At 39.5% G+C, this 16209-nt stretch overlaps 2 long non-coding RNA genes across 12 annotated transcripts in view; one reads left to right on the top strand and one right to left on the bottom strand.

Annotated features, from left to right (window-relative positions):
* Window positions 1-16209, bottom strand: part of LOC123332829 — a 144314-nt gene that overhangs the window by 46436 nt on the left and 81669 nt on the right. The window lies entirely within an intron of this gene.
* Window positions 717-2217, top strand: LOC123332832. The gene is made up of 3 exons (XR_006549917.1): window positions 717-834; window positions 1305-1411; window positions 2097-2217. It is a non-coding gene; the product is annotated as an uncharacterized LOC123332832 (long non-coding RNA).

The raw sequence follows: 16209 nt of genomic DNA on the forward strand, positions 1-16209 counted from the left end.
GCTAGCTATAATGTCATAATGCCTAATGCTTCAGGCAAAGACCCATTATGGTGCTCAATTTTGCTAGAGAAATGAGGGTGGTTTCATAATGTTACATGGTGGGACATGAAGGATTATGTTCATAAGTAGGATATTCTCTTGTGAAACTCTTGGAATTTACATGTATAGAGTAAAAGTTACTGGGAGACTATGACAACACAATACTGGGAGACCAATAATGGCCCTAGAAATGAAGGTATGGGGCAGAACAGCTGTGATTTTAGCTAAAATAAAGAGAATACAGACTAAACCATGGAAGAAGCAAATAACCAACATAGTCTCATGACCAGTTTCAGAAATGAAGACTGTAGTAGACATAGTTTGTTCTTAGCTTTCTTATATATATATTTTATATATTAATTAATAATGTCTTCTTTTTAAGGTACAGAATATCAAGAGGACTCATTGAAAAAAGAATGGAAATTACTCAAAAGTAGTATAAAATTTATAAACTTATAAAATTTCTGTTTTCCATTTGGGGGGATAAAGTGAGTATATCTTTGGTATTTAAAGGTATAGTTATATTAATGTATGTTAGCCATAAGCATGATATTGTTATTTGAAATTTCAAATATGGATAGAGAGGTGTGCATAACTGCTAAGTTGATAAAGGGGTGGACAGTGTCAAACTCTCTATTGTTAAACTAGGCATTACACCTCATTCTTTCTACATTTGCAGGGAAGAAGCCTGGATCTGCATTTTATAGAATCCCTTTCAGTGCGTGGTTTTAGGATACTATCTCAGAAGACTTGAAAATAGGGGAGAAGAAATCATTACTATGGCAGCAGCTATAGGTAAATAGTTGAGATGATCTGCAGTGGCTTGCTTTGTCTTCTAGGGAATCTCTAGAAATCAAGAATTTGCGGGGCTTCTCATGAATTCCAACGAGTCTTCTGAGAATCACTCTTGAAGTGCTGTAGACAGCTAAGCTCACTAGAATTGGCTTCTGTAGGCTTCCTGAGTCATAAGAATTACAGGTCAGTGTCGCAAGCAGCTGGGAATCACTGTTGGCAGCTTCCCTGTGATCCTTACGCTTCTAGAATTTCTCCAAAGAAATATTTTTGATTTGTACTCCCCCAGTAATTCCTACCACAATTTCTGTTATTTTGTAAGCCTCTCTTTCAGTTTGAAATTCTCAGAGTGTTATAGTCATCTAGAGGCAAGAAAGATTCCTAATCTAAATAGATACAATAAAGAGCAGATATATTTTATCCATAGGAAGACTTCTCAGGTTCTTAGTTAGAATCTGTCTTATATTTTCCAGATACTCCTAATAATCTCAGTCATTGATTACTGGGGAACAAAGAGAAGCCAGCAAATTGGAAAAAAGGGAGAGTCTACCTGAATTTGGGATTCTGATAGCACCAACAGGTAAAAGCCATGAGCGGTATAGTCTTACTGACTCTTCGACATAATAGTAAACATAAGAACCTTAAAAATTTAGAAGTCTGAGATCATTTAGTACAGGATACAACACTTCATATAATAAAAGCTCCAAAAGGTATTGTGATATCATATTCTAGTATAAAAAACAGTAAACATGATAACCTGTAAAATCAAGAAAAAAATATGCCATATTGAGAACACTTTAAGACACTAAAGAGATGTCTAATGCATTTAAGAGGGTTTCTTTTCCCAATTAAAATTAAATAAATATACATTTTTCTTATTCTGTCTCCTAGTAGCTGGTATTATCCAGTATTCTGCCTGACTTCATCTTTCTTTCCTCTCAGTACACTGTCCCATTGTTTTCTTATCAATTATCTTCAGTAGACACTTGATCTAAGCTACGTAGGTTTGTAAATATTCTCCCCCTGGATTTGGGAAATGAGGCTCTGATTAGCAAATGATGGTAACTCTAATTTATACAGTGCTTACTGTGTACCAGGGACTGCTCTAAGTGCCTCGCATATACGAAATGAATTAAACTAATTTTCAAAACAAACCTATGACACTTTATAATTCTCTCTATATATTCATTCACTTATATACTTGCATTTATTTGATTTGATATTAGAGAGTAATATTTTACATTACTATTATTTCTATTTTACAGATGAGGGGGCCAAAACAAAATCACTGCCAATTGTCCACCATCAACTAAACTCAACTCTAGTCACAGTGGTCTTTCTATCAGACAGCTGCTATCTTACCCCTCTTCACACTTGGATCCAGGGACTCTTACATCTTCACATCAACTCCTGGATAAGGCAAATGTTGAGCAATTGGGACATATGCTTTAGTAATTGTTCTATGTCTCAACTCTTTCCAATGTTTGCATTCCTGTTTCTCTGCTACTCTGTACACAGACTGCCAGGCATCTCCAAAACCCTTTTGATGATTTCCTATCCATTACTATACTTCCTGGCTGGTTCTCCAACTCGATGTTTAACCACCTAGACCTCTGATTCATAATTTCTATGATATATCAGGATTATCTATAAATCCCCCAGTAGCAGCACAGACTCTGGCACACACTCTATTCTCTACAAATGTTTTCTGAACACTGTGTTGGAGTCTGAGTCACAGTACCTGCAAACTCCTAATTCTACTCTCTGCCTCACAGACCCCTGGCATATGGTACTACAAATTGCCAGTTGGAGCCAACAGTTAAATACAAAGGAAGTTCACTTCATCAAGACTAGATGAACAGAAGTGCAGGAACTAGCTGAAAAATCTTAGCCTGAAAAGAATATTGAACAGAAAAGCAGGGTTTTCCTGAGTCAAGTTAGTGATAAGAGAGGATGGAAAAGAGGAATAAATGATGAAGATAAGGAGCTAGAAAAAAGGGGGCCAGATTTATGGTATAAACCTTAATAAAAATTTGAGCAGCCTTTATTTGACCCATTTTGATGTTTCTAAAGCTATAGTAGTCAATCTGCGATATGGCTCCCTGTGACTCCCAATTCATGCTACTACACCTCTGAGAAATCCAATTTCACATCATACCAGGGCTGGTCTGTGTGACCAAGAGAATTAGGCAGAGTTGTTGACAGATAACCTGACACTAGGTCATGAAGGGCATTATGGCTTCTATCTTGCTTTCTGTCTTAGCTTACTCTCTCTAGGGGAAATCAGTGATCATGTTATGAGGATGCTCAGGCGGCCAAGGGAGAGGTCCATATGCAGAATAATGGAAGCCTCCAGACAACAGTCAGGTGAGTGGGTAAACCCGAGTTGAGCCCTGAGGTGACTAGTTCCAACCGATAGCTTGACTGCAACCTGTGAAAGACCTTGAGCTAGAACCATCAAAGTAAGCCAGCTTTGGATTTGTGACTTTTAGAAACTGTGTGAGATCAATGTTTGCTGTTTTAAGCTGCAAAATTCTTGGGCAATTCGTCTCATAGCAATAGCTAACTAATACAAAAGCTTAAATTACAGGTTGCAAACTGAGGACTGTGGAGTCATTTCTGGCCTACTAAGATGGTTTTCTTTTGTGAAGGAAGGATAGACAGTGGTTTTTGAAATTCAATTGTTAACATTTACATTTGGGAGGTTTTTTTTTTTAATGTTTCAGTTTGTTACTGTCCTTAAAAACAAAAAGATGTTGTAACACAGCCCTGTCCTTATGACTGTTGCCTTAGACTTGATCTGTTCCATTCACTTAAGTAAGGGCTTCCCTGGTGGTTCAGACAGTAAAGAATCAGCCTGCAAGGAGGGAGACCTGGGCTTGAACCCTGGCTTGGGAATATTCCTTGGAGGAGGGAACAGCTACCCACTCCAGTATTCTGGCCTGGAGAATTCCACGGACTGTATAGCCTATGTGTTCTCAAAGAGTTGGACACGACTGAGCAACTTCACTTCAGGCGCCTAATTTTGCTGCCCTTGGCTCAGGCTTTGCTCTAACAGCAAATGATTCATCTTATATTGTTCTTGTTTTAGCAGGAATCATCTTTTTATATATTAGGTGTTTTCTCTGGTTGTAATTATTGTCATTTTTAAAGAGTTCACTGGATGAAACAGCTAAAACAAAACAAATGGCCACAATTTCCAAATTCATTTATCAGAAACAGCTGAGAAACCCTAAAATGTAAAGATTCTCAATCATGGATTATTATAAACATGGTTATTTTAAGATCATGCATTTATATTTCAAAATCAGATGAGATCGGGTGCGTTCAGGGTGGTATGGCCGTTATTTGGCAAAACTAATACAATTATGTAAGGTTTAAAAATATAAAAAGAAAACAACAATCAAGAAAAAAAAAACAAAATCAGGGTAAAATTCTCTTTGCCCCATCTGGAGATGGGATATGACTACGCAGGGATCAGTGTGGAACGGGGGCTTAGACCAAGGAAATCAGATTGCATGTCTCTGAGGGGATTCTCAGTGGGCTGATCTAACAAAGCAGATCTGAACCAAGTCCTTTGTTTTTGGGGAGTGAGTAAAGAGCATTAAACTGGGGAGACCAAACAGCAATAGCAAGTCAAGAGAGGTAGTGGTAGGATGAAGAATAAGAAATAGAGCTAAGAGGGCGAAGGACTGAAAGGAAGAGTGCAGAACAAAGCGAGAAGGTCTAGAGTGACTGCCACAAAGACTTTTGGTGTTTCCTCAGTTCTTATTTCCTAATACATGGATACATGAGACATAGTAATGAAGTGGCAATAAATCTTCAGGAACTCTGCCTAATAAAGGACTGCTTTGAAAATGTATCACAAAGACTATCCACATGATATGGTTGGTTTCAGGCAATCTAGCCCTTCTAGGTACAGAAAATCCCATTGATTACTTCCAATTATTTTTTTGTTCCCTCTTTTGAAACTGTCTAGTACTCAAATGTATTAGGGAAGTGGTGAGCAGGCTTAGTTGGGAGAAATGGAAAAATACTGAGGCCAGATGATATGATGATTTCTTCTGACATCAACCTGATAGATTTAAGTGAAAGATGACACTTTAACATTCATGCACATCTAGTTGAAAGGAATTATATTCACATGCAGATCATATATTTGGCTCATTTCATAAACACACGTTTTATGCCATGCATTTGAGAAATGTGAAACCAAGCCAGGTTTTATATAGCCCACATCATTTTACACATTTGGGAAGGTTAATAGTAAAGATTCTAGGCAACTAATTTAGGTGCTTTTAAAATTTGGAGATTCTACAGCTGATTGTAGATTTAGAGGAAGCTGGAAAGCCTCAACAAATTTCTTCCTTTCTTTAGTTACCAGAGAATGGTAGAAAAAAGACTTGCTAATAAGGAAAGAATGGTTTTGCTAGTTTCCATGATTCCTTTTCACCACCATCTTCCTTCAGGCAAAAGTTAGCCTGTATTTTTAAGTGTCTTGGAATAAACATGCCTGTATTAAAACATTCTCCTTGTTTATAATTTTATGATTTATCTATATGTCTTTATTTTTGGCTACCATGACTTTTTACAGCTTTCTAATTTATATAGCCATTTGTTTAGGCTGTCAAAACATTTTTAATTTTAATTACTGTGTATCATGCCTGAGGGTGTAAAACTGTCAGATAAATCTGAGACTCTGCATAAACATGTGGAGAACTGCATGTGTTATCACTCAACAATTGCTAGTGGGCAGTTAGCAAATGCCTTTCTAGAGGGTTGGTGGTTGGTTGGCTTCTTTTTTTCCCCTCCCCAGAGGCACCAGATGATGTTGTCAGGCTGGGTACTGGATGCCTTGTTGCATACCATGTTGATGGCCTTGGCACAAAGAGGGCAAGAGTGTGTGATGGCCCAGTCACAGGACAGGCAACCTGTGGCTGGCTAATGAACGAGCATGGAAGGTTTAAGTTTGTCACATTGGCAACTGGACAGTCAATCTGGCACTCATTTTTAAAAAGAAAAATAACTGGGGAAGAGGAGTCAGATTTCTTAAAAAGTAGAGTAGTATATTTGCTAAACTGTCATCAGGAATTTGCCCCTCCCCTTTTTTAAAATAAAGTCTCAGTAGTATATGCATATATGTATCCTTTCATCCATTCAATTATCTACCTTTTAAATCTAAATTTCCTGCATTTGGGATCAGGCAACATGAACTTGCGGAGAAGGCAATGGCACCCCACTCCAGTACTCTTGCCTGGAAAATCCCATGGATGGAGGAGCCTGGAAGGCTGCAGTCCATGGGGTCGCTAAAGAGTCGGACACGACTGAGCGACTTCCCTTTCACTTTTCACTTTCATGCATTGGAGAAGGAAATGGCAACCCACTCCAGTGTTCTTGCCTGGAGAATCCCAGGGACGGGGAAGCCTGGTGGGCTGCCGTCTATGGGGTCGCACAGTCGGACACGACTGAAGAGACTTGGCAGTAACATGAACTTGAACGATGTCACTTACCAGCTATGGTCATCTTGGGCAAATTCCTTAATTGTAGATTTACATTACAGTGAGGTGAAAGGCTTTAGAGGTAATTTAGCCATTTACTCAACACAATGATGAGATCCATGATGAGAAACAGATCTGGACTGTGTCTGTATTTACTCTGTGGCAATGTATTATAATTACAATTATGATATTTTCAGATCAACATCCAGAGAAGGCTTCCTCCACCCTCTGCCCAGTTTCTAAAGCCCCAACCTTTGAATTTAAGAACCAGAGAACAGACAGCGCAGGGCAAACAATGATACAGATTCTCTTCTGCAATCTGATTTTGCTGTTCTCTTCTACCTTTTACCCTTGACATGCCCAAGGTACATTAGTAAGATAATATGCCTCAGAATGCATGTTTAACTGATCTAGCTGCTACTATTTGTAGAATTGAATTTTCTGAAGGAGCTTGGGTTTCTAGTCTATGATCTCAATCAGGTAGAGATATTTGTTAATGTGGAGATAAACTGATTATTGGTGTGGAGTCTTTCAGACAAGAAGCCGTGGTAGAAAATAAAGAATCTTATACTTTTAAGTATTAAAGGTTGGTAGAATGACTTATAGAATGGCTTCCCTGGTGGCTCAGTGGTTAAAGACCCACCTGCCAATGCAGGAGACGTGGGTTCAAACCCTGGCTCAGGAAGATCCCCTGGAGAAGGAAATAGCAATCCAGTCTAGTATTCTTGCATGGGAAATCCCATGGACAGAGGAGGCTGGCAGGATACAGTCCACAGGGTTGTTAAGAATCATACATGACCTAGCAACTAAACAACAATAGCTTATAGAATATGTACTGACTATGTAAGTCACAGGAATTTAAAAAATATCCCTCATGCACATTTAGCTCTTCAATGAAAAAGTGCTTAACTCAAGAAACATTTTTAAAAATCATCTTATCATCTTTGATAGAGGAAGGCACTGCTGAACTAGTCCTCCAGGACTCTGCTCTTTTTCCTTGAGAAAGTAATGCTTTCCCCTTTCTAATTTTCCAATATAAAACATTTCTCTTTGCCACCCTGAGATTTAATAGTTTCCTCTTCAAGTGATTTGCTTCCTTATGAAAACTTTATTCACTCAAGGTTTGTTAAGAGTATTTGATAAGTGCCTGCTCTGTGCTAGATACTGTTTTAAGGGGGAGTAAAAACAGATACTAAACAAGAAGTCAGAATTGGACTGTACTTCTGATAGGATGGTTGTTGACAGTTATACATCTCTAGTAATAATGCAAACTGGAGTATATCTCAATTACAGAAAGTCTGTTTATACTCTTTCCTCAATAACAAGCACATGTGCTTAGGCACTCAGTCCTGTCCGACTCTTTGCAACCCCATGGACTGTAGCCCGCGAGGCTCCTCTGTACAGGAGGGTTCTCCAGGCAGGCACATAGCAAGAGCTAAATATGACTCCAAGTTAACAGGTAAATGCAGAATGAGTATTTTTCTTTCTCTTTTTCTACCTTTGATTTTGTTAATTTTGAAGTCTATATTAAGATATTAACTTAAAAAAAGATAACACTTGTAGGACTATTGTTATTCAAATATAATTTGCCTGAACTAGGAAAAGGCAAAAACGAAAACAAAGTATACAGGCCTGTAATTTGATTACTTGCATTAGTGGAGATAAAAGGGACTTCACACCCACATTTATAACAGTACAACTCACAATAGCCAAGAGGTAAAAGCAGCCTAAATGTGGATGAATGGATAAACAAAATGTGGTATATATACACACAATGGAATATTATTTAGCCTTTAAAAAGGAAGGGAATCCTATCACGTGCTATGCTATGGATAGCCCTTGAGGACATTGTATTACATGAAGTAAGCCAGTCACAAAAGGACAAATACTGTGTGATTCTATTTATACGTGGTGGTATCTATAGCAGAAAATTGAGGGGTAGAAAATAGAATGGTGGTTGCCAGGGGTTGGGAGAATGGCAGAAAGAGAAATTATTTAGTGAGTATAGAGCTTCAAATATGTCAAATGAAAAAAATCTGTAAATCTGTTTCAAAACAGTGAGGATACACTTAATACTACTCAACTGTACACATGAAATAGTTAAGATAGTAAATTCTGTGTCATGTATTTTTTACCACAATAAAGAAAAAGAGGGTTGGGTGGGGAAGATAACTAAAACTGAATAAGTGCTGTCTTCCAGACACTTCAGCTAGATTATGTCACTTAATCTTGTTTGCACCATCACTGAGCAGTAAGTTAATTAGTTTTCTAGGCTGTAGGATTCAGAAGCTGAGAACCAGAAATATGAGTTCAAATGTTTGTCTATTTTATTTTTATGCTTTTTTTTTAATAAAGCATAGATAGAAATGCTACAGATACCAAATAGAGATTAATAATACTTAAAATAACAACAATAAGAATAATGCAATAATATTCTTTTTGTGCTACTATAGTCCATGGACTTTTTCTGATAGTGTCTTTAATCCTCAAAACTTACAAGAATTTTTATTAAGCCCATTTTACAGATGAGCAAAGTTGAGTTAAATAAATTGCTCAAAATCAAGCAGTCATTAAGAGGCAGGAGCTTGAATCCAGCTAGTCTGACCTTAGCAGCGATGGTCTCACATTACTTGACAAGAATGAGCGTCGAAGGGCATGGCTAAGTTGGTTAAGACCCAGAGCTTACCTCTTCCCATAGATACACCAAAATTACAACTATTTACAGAGCAACTGTTGATGAGAAAAGCCAGAAGACTAGGGGAAAAGGCCTTCTACATCAAAAGCTATCAAGAAGTAACTGCAACAAGATGGCCAGGAGGGGTGGAGATGTACAGTCAGGACCCATACTCCAGGGGGGTGACACTCAAATGGGATGATAACTGAATCACAGGCGTTCTCCTCGTGGAGGAGGAGTCAGAGCCCTGCAGTGCACTCCCTAGCCCAGGGGTCCTGCACTAGAAAGATAAAACCCCAGCACATTTAGCTTTGAAAGCCAATGGGGCTTACTTGTGAGAAAGCCAGAGGGCTGAAGAGACTACTCTCACATGTCCTGAGAAGCCACAATTTGGAAGGAACCTGGATGAGACCTGCCTGCTGATCTTGGAGAGCATTTCAGAGAGGCAGGAGGCAACTAGAGCTTACCCTGGGGACACAGATGCTGGCAGTCGTCATTTTGGGGAGCTTGGTCTGCTATGAGGACATTGGTATTGGCAAACATCAACTTGGAATCCTCCCTCTAGCTTATTGTCCTTGGGACCTAGCACCATCACCAGCCTCACTACACCAGTACAGTGATGCCTTAGGTCAAGCAACTAGACGGGCAGAGACATAGCCCCATCACCAGCAGGTTAGCTACCCTAAGAACCCATAAGCCAACTTGGGACCCAGCTGTGTCTATCAGAGGGTCCAAGATCTGTCCCTGAACACCAGTGTGTTGGCACTAGGGATCCCTAAGGCCCTGCATGAGAGATCCCAAGACCTGGCTCTACCCACAAGTAAGCACTAACCCAGGACCCAGCATCACCCACCAGTGGGTGGGCACCAGCCCTAGGATCCTTTGATTTCCTGGCCCTGCCCACCATAGGAAAGATGCCAGCTCCCAGACCACTACAGACCTGCAGTCTGCCATGTCAGGACTCACCTTGCCCACCAGCAGGCCAGCACTAGCTGAGATCCCTGGGCTTTAACCTTGCCCACCAGTAAGCCAACAGCAGGGAAGAAACACCATGGCCCCTCAGCTAGTCACCCAGGATCTGGCTCCACCCACTAGTGGGCCAACACTGGCTTTGAGATACCCCAGATTCTATAGTCAGAGTGTCAAAGACTGTCCCTGCTTACCATTGGGCTGACATCAGGGCCCCTGTGGTCCTGGCTTTGCCCACCAATAAGCCAGCCATAGCCCTGAGACCCCAACAGCACACTGTCATCAGCTCCAAGATACTTTGGATCCCTCAGTCAGCCATTCTTGAATCCAACTCCAGTTAGAGCTTCCCTAACCTGGGAAAGGAAACAGACATCTAGGTCCAGAAATCACAGAGTCCCAAACAGCAGCAACACAAAAAGAACCATACTAGGACACATAATTAAATTAACAAAAATTAAAGATAAAGAGAAAATATTAAAAGTAGCAAGGGAAAAGCAACAAGTTGCATACAAATGAATTCCCATAGGCTATCAGCTCATTTTTCAACATAATCCCTGCAGACCAGAGACAGTGGTACATATTTAAAGTAATAAAAGGGGAAAACCTACACTCAAGAGCACTCTACCTGGCAAAGCCTTAATTCAGATTTGATAGATCAAAAGTGTTACAGACTAACAAAAGCTAAGAGTTCAGCACCACAAAAACTTTAGCCTTTCTTTACAAGAGACACCAAAGGACCTTTTCTAAGCAAAAAAGAGGGACACGCTGCTGCTGCTAAGTCGCTTCAGTTGTGTCCAACTCTGTGCGACCACACAGACAGCTTCCCACCAGGCTCCCCTATCCCTGGGATTCTCCTGGCAAGAATACTGGAGTAGGCTGCCATTTCCCTCTCCAATCCATGAAAGTGAAAAGTGAAAGCGAAGTCGCCAGTCATGTCGGACTAGTAGCAACCCCATGGCCTGCAGCCCACCTGGCTCTTCCGTCCATAGGATTTTCCAGGCAAGAGTACTGGAGTGGGGTGCCATTGCCTTCTCTGGAGGCACACACTAGAAACATGAAAATTATGAAAGCAAAAACTCATTGATAAAGGAGTATATACATAAAGGTATCGAATTAACCACATATAGTTAATAGGAAGAGTAAAAGACAAATAGTAAAATTATCCATATCTGCATTAAATAGTTAAGAGATACAGAAAGCAAAAAGGTATAAAATATGCCAATAATAGTAAACATGGGAAGGTAGTAAAAATGCAGGGTTGTTAAAAATGTTTTTGAACTTAAGAGGTCAGCAACATTCATATATGATAAAATCTATCTAGAAAGTGATTACAGAGGGAACATACCTCAACATAATAAAGCCCACATATGATAAGCACACAGATAACATCATATTCAACAGCGAAAAGCTGAAAGCATTTCCTCTAACATCAGGAATAAGACAGAGATGACTCTCACAATTTTTATTCAACATAGTACTGTAAGTCCTAGTCACAGCAATCAAACAAGAAAGAGAAATAAAGAAATCCAAATTGGAAGTTTGCAGACGACATGATGCTATAAAGAAAATCCTAAACATACTACCAAGAAACTACTAGAGCTTATCAAAGAATTTGGTAAATTTGTAGGATACAATATTAATATACAGAAATCCATTGCACTTCTATACATTAGCAATGAACTGTCAGAAAAAGGAATAAAAAACATCCCATTTACAATTGCCTCAAAAAGAATAAAATACCCAGGAATAATTAAGGAGGTAAAAGACTTGTATATGGAAAATAAACTACACTTATGAAAAAATTGAAGATAACACAGATGGAAAGTTATACCATGTTCATGAACTAGAATAACATTTTTTTAAATGACCATACTATCCAATATAGAAGATATAATTCAGTCCCTGTCAAAATACCAATTTTTTTTTGCATAATAAGAACAAATAACTCTAAGATTTGTATGGAAAAAGAAAAGATCCCATAGAGTCAGTGTAACCTTAAGAAAGAACAAAGCTGGACGTATCATGCTTTCTGATTTCAAGCTATGTTACAAACCTACAGTCATCAAAATAGTATGGCACTACCACAAAAACTGACATTAAGCAATGGGACCAAATAGAGAGCCCAGAAATGATCACATGCTCTATAACCAATAATCAATGGCAAAAGGAAAGAATATACAGTGGAGAAAAAGACAGTTTCTTCAATAAATGCTACTGGAAGACTGGACAGCTACATGCAAAAGAATCACACTGGACTACTTTCTAACAGCGTGCATAAAAATAAATTCAAACTATGTTAGAGACCTAAATGTAAGACCTGAAACCATAAAACTTCTAGGATAAAACATACACAGTAAGATCTTTCACTCTGGTCTTAGTGATATAATTTTGGATCTATCTCCTCAGTCAAGGAAAACAAAAGCAAAAAAAAAAAAAAAAAAAAAAAACCCAAAACAAAAATCAAACTAAATGGGACTACAGCAAAGTAAAAAAGCTTTTGCACAACAAAGAACTATCAACAAAACTCAAGGCCATCTACTGAATGGGAGATGATATTTGCAAATGATATAGCTGATAAGTGGTTATATCCAAAATATACAAAGAACTCATATAACTTGACATCAGAAAAAAAAAAAGAAATCAAATAACCCAATTAAATATGTCATGGGGTCATGGTGGAGAGTTCTGACAGAATGTGGTTAACTGGAGAAGGTAATGGCAAACCACTTCAGTGTTCTTGCCTTGAGAACCCCATGAACAATATGAAAAGGCAAAAAGATAGGACACAGAAAGATGGTCTCCCCAGATTGGTAGATGCCCAATATGCTACTGGGGATCAATGGAGAAATAAGTCCAGAAAGAATGGAGAGAGAGAGCCAAAGCAAAAAGAACACCCAGCTGTGGATATGACCGGTGACAGAAGTCAAGTCTGATGCTTTAAAGAGCAATATTGCATAGGAACCTGGAATGTTAGGTCCATGAATCAAGGCAAATTAGAAGTGGTCAAACAGGAGATGGCAAGAGTGAATGTTGACATATCAGGAATCAGTGAACTAAAATGGACTGGGTGGGTGAATTTAACTCAGATGGCCATTATATCTACTATTGTGCGCAAGAAGCCCTTAGAAGAAATCAAGTAGCCATCATAGTCAACAGAAGAGTCCTAAATGCAGTATTTGGATGCAATCTCAAAAATGACAGAATGATCTCTGTTCGTTTCCAAGGCAAACCATTCAATATCACAGTAATCCAAGTCTATGCCCCAACCTGTAATGCTGAAGAAGCTGAGGTTGAAGAGGTCTATGAAGACCTACAAGACCTTCTAGAACTAACACCCAAAAAAGATGTCCTTTTCATTATAGGGGACTGGAGTGCAGAAGTAGGAAGTCAAGAAGTACCTGGAGTAACAGGCAAATTTGGCCTTGCAGTACAGAATGAAGCAGGGCAAAGGCTAATAGAGTTCTGCCAAGAGAACGCACTGGTCATAGCAAATACCTTCTTCCAAAAACACAAGAGAAGACTCTACACATGGACATCACCAGATGAACAACACTAAAATCAGATTGATTATATTCTTTGCAGGAAAAGATGGAGAAGCTCTATATAGTCATCAAAAACAAGACTGGGAGCTGACTGTGGCTCAGATCATGAACTCCTTATTGCCAAATTCAGACTTAAATTGAAGAAAGTAGGTAAACCACTAGACCATTCAGGAATGACCTAAATCAAATCCCTTTCGATTATACAGTGGAAGTGACATACACATTCAAGGGAGTAGATCTGATAGACAGAGTGCCTGAAGAACTATGGATGGAGGTTCATGACATTGTACAGGAGACAGTGCTCAAGACCATCTCCAAGAAAAAGAAATGCAAAAAGGCAAAATGTCTGTCTGAGGAGGCCTTACAAATAGCTGTGAAAAGAAGAGAAGCGAAAGGCAAAGGAGAAATAGAAAGATATACCCATTTGAACGCAGAGTTCCAAAGAATAGCAAGGAGAGATAAGAAAGCCTTCCTCAGTGATCAATGCAAAGAAATAGAGGAAAACAATAGAATGGGAAAGACTAGAGATGTCTTCAGAAAATTAGAGATACCAAGGGAACATTTCATGTAAAGATGGGCACAATAAAAGACAGAAATAGTATGGACTTAACAGAAGCAAAAGATACTATGTAGAGGTGGCAAGAATATTCAGAAGAACTATACGAAAAAGATCTTCATGATCCAGATAACCATGATGGTGTGATTACTCACCTAGAGCCAGACATCCTGGAATGTGAAGTCAAGTGGGCCTTAGGAAGCATCACTATCAACAAAACTAGTGGAGGTGATGGAATTCCAGTTGAGCTATTTCAAATCCTAAAAGATGATGCAGTGTAAGTGCTGCACTCAGTATGCCAGCAAATTTGGAAAACTCAGCAGTGACCACAGGACTGGAAAAGGTTGGTTTTCATTCCAATCCCAAAGACAGGCAATGGCAAAGAATGCTCAAACTACCGCACAATTGCACTCATCTCACATGCTAGCAAAGTAATGTTCAAAATTCTCCAAGCCAGGCTTCAACAGTACATGAACCATGAACTTCCAGATGTTTAAGCTGGATTTAGAAAAGGCAGAGGAACAAGAGATTAAATTTCTAACATCCGTTGGATCATAGAAAAAAACAAGAGAATTCCAGAAAACATCTACTTCTGCTTTATTGACTATGCCAAAGCCTTTGACTGTGTGGATCACAACAAACTGGAAAATTCTTAAAGAGAAGGAATATCAGACCACCTTACCTGCCTCCTGAGAAATCTGTATGCAGGTCAAGAAGCAACAGCTAAAACAGGACATGGAACAACAGACTTGTTCCAAATTGGGAAAGGAGTACGTCAAGTCTGTATATTGTCACCCTGCTTATTTAATTTACATGCAGAGTACATCATGTGAAATGCTGTGCTGGAAGAGGCACAAACTGGAATCAATATTTCTAGGAGAAATATCAATAACCTCAGATATGCAGATGACACCACCCTTACGGCAGAAAGTGAAGAGGAACTAAAGAGGCTCTTGATGAAAGTGAAAGAGGAGAGTGAAAAAGTTGGTGTAAAACTCAACAGTTAGAAAACTAAGATGATGGCATCTGGTCCCATCAATTCAGTTCAGTTCAGTTGATCAGTCGTGTCCGACTCTTTATGACTCCATGAACCGCAGCACGCCAGGCCTCCCTGTCCATCACCAAATTCCGGAGTCCACACAAACTCATGTCCATCGAGTTGGTGATGCCATCCAACCATCTTATCCTCTGTCATCCCTTTCTCCTCCTGCCCTCAATCCTTCCCAGCATCAGGGTCTTTTCAAATGAGTCAACTCTTCACATCAGGTGGCCAAAAGTATTAGAGTTTCAGCTTCAAAATCAGTCCTACCAATGAATACCCAGGACTGATCTCCTTTAAGATGGACTGGTTGGATCTCCTTGCAGTCCAAGGGACTCTCAAGAGTCTTCTCCAACACCACAGTTCAAAAGCATCAATTCTTCAGCACTCAGCTTTCTTCACAGTCCAACTCTCACATCCACAGATGACCACTGGAAAAACCATAGCCTTGACTACATGGACCTTTGTTGACAAAGTAATGTCTCTGCTTTTTAATATGCTGTCTGCTGCTGCTGCTGCTAAGTCGCTTCAGTCGTGTCCAACTCTGTGCGACCCCAGAGACGGCAGCCCACCAGGCTCCCCTGTCCCTGGGATTCTCCAGGCAAGAACACTGGAGTGGGTTGCCATTTCCTTCTCCAATGCAGGAAAGCGCAAAATGAAAGTGAAGTCGCTCAGTCGTGTCCGACTCTTAGTGACCCCATGGACTGCAGCCTACCAGGCTCCTCTGTGCATGGGATTTTCCAGGCAAGAGTACTGGAATGGGGTGCCATTGTCTTCTCTGAATATGCTGTCTAGGATGGTCATAACTTCCCTCCAAGGAGTAAGCGTCTTTTAATTTCATGGCTGCAATCACCATCCATAGTGATTTTGGAACCTAGAAAAATAAAGTCAGCCACGGGTTCCACTCTTTCCCCATCTAATGGCAAATAGTTGGGGAAACAATGAAAACAGTTGCAGACTTTATTTTTTGGGGTTCCAAAATCACTGCAGATGGTGACCGCAACCATGAAATTAAAAGATGCTTGCTTCTTGGAAGTAAAGGAATGAACAACCTAGACAGCATTTAAAAAGTAGAGACATTACTTTGCCTGCAAAGATCC

Source organism: Bubalus bubalis, chromosome 3, assembly GCF_019923935.1.
Source record: "Bubalus bubalis isolate 160015118507 breed Murrah chromosome 3, NDDB_SH_1, whole genome shotgun sequence".
NCBI lineage: Eukaryota > Metazoa > Chordata > Mammalia > Artiodactyla > Bovidae > Bubalus > Bubalus bubalis.